The following is a 1,518-nucleotide window of genomic DNA, read 5'->3' on the forward strand; positions in this document are numbered from 1 at the left end:
CAGCGGCCCGGCCCTCAGACAATGGCCGCGCCGGGGAGGCCGCCACCTCCTCCTACCAAGTCTGCGGGGTCGCCTTGTCAATCGCTACAACAATTAGGAAAGCTCCCATTCATTTCCACCTCGCCTATCTGATTAGAAGAGAATAATAACGCTAATAATACGAATCCAAGCGGCAGAGTGTCAATGTTCCGGTAAACAATTAGCTGTTGAAGTAATTCTGGAGTTAACTGCATGCGCCTCCCGAAAGTTTGTGTTAATCTCTTTAGAATAAATGTAACAGTTATGCATTAGATTAGCCTTGAAAACGTAGCCTAAAGACAAATCAAACAATTTACCCGATCTTTCGTTTCACTATACATTAATTAAGCACCGCTGCCTACCTACACAGCATTCTCGGGTCCCGGCCACGGTGCTGAGCCAACGAGCACCGCCGCCTTTGTCAAACATTTGCGTCCAACTATTGCCCTCTGCAGGTCAAGTCCCCGCCGCTGCCGAGCGTGCAGCATGCAGGAAAGGCCGGGCTAGGCCCCCCCAGACCCCCTCTTCGGAAAAGATTCAACTTTCGCTGGTTTTGATTCTTCACCACGAGGGTTTCTTTAGGAGGGGCTACGAGCGGGGAAAGCTGATACGAGGCAGGGCACGGAGCACCGTCCTCCGTCCCTCCTGCAACCCAGGCCATGAAAGCAGAAGACAGAACGAGGCGAGGTGCCACTCTGAAGACATACTGTTTTCTTTCTCCTCTCCACACCCCTACGGGAAGCTCCCTCGGCAAAGCTTGCCCTTTCCCCGAGCTTGCCAAGGAACAAGGCAAGAACCCAGCACTAAATAGGGCCAGGTGGGCAAGGGTACGGCTCGGCTACCTCCACCCAGGCAACTTTTCACCAGGCACAACTTGAGAGTTTGCCGCTCTCGGAGCAAGAAAGGAGCAGAAAGCCAGGCGGTCTGCGGGCAGCTGCTGGGAAGGGCAGCCCGGCAGCAGCGACTCTCCCCTCCCTCCCGCCCCAGCCCCACAGGGGTGCTTTCTGCTCCTGCGAACAGAGGGAACTTCGGGCACCGCCCGCTGCCGCTCCCGCAGCCACGCTCCGCCGCGCCTCCCGCAAGCCTCGGCACCACTTACACAGCAATGCACAAAATGCTGTACCACAGCGAAAAAAACGACCCCAAAACAATGTTAAAGCAGTCTAACTGGTTTTACTTATAACTCAGGGTAGCCAGCGCCAAATAAAAGATAGCTGCTCCCTTTTTTCCCCACCCCGTCTGAACACCGGTTTGTAAGGATTTGCTTTATTCCCACACTCCGCTTTCTACCTGGTGTTAGCCCTGTTCTGTTCACACGTGCTTCAGCACCCGCGCCGGAGACCCGCACCAGCCCTGGGCAGCCATGGCCGCCCATCACTACTAACAGGACGCTCCTTCCCCGGGGGCTCGGAGCTCCGCAGCGAGGCGGGCGGCCGGGCTGCAGCCGGGGCCACAGACCCTGTCCCTGCTGCCCGAGGCGGGGGAGCGGCCGCGCACCCC

The sequence above is a fragment of the Chaetura pelagica genome, unplaced genomic scaffold, assembly GCF_000747805.2.
Source record: "Chaetura pelagica isolate M959 unplaced genomic scaffold, ChaPel_1.0 scaffold69, whole genome shotgun sequence".
Lineage (NCBI taxonomy): Eukaryota > Metazoa > Chordata > Aves > Apodiformes > Apodidae > Chaetura > Chaetura pelagica.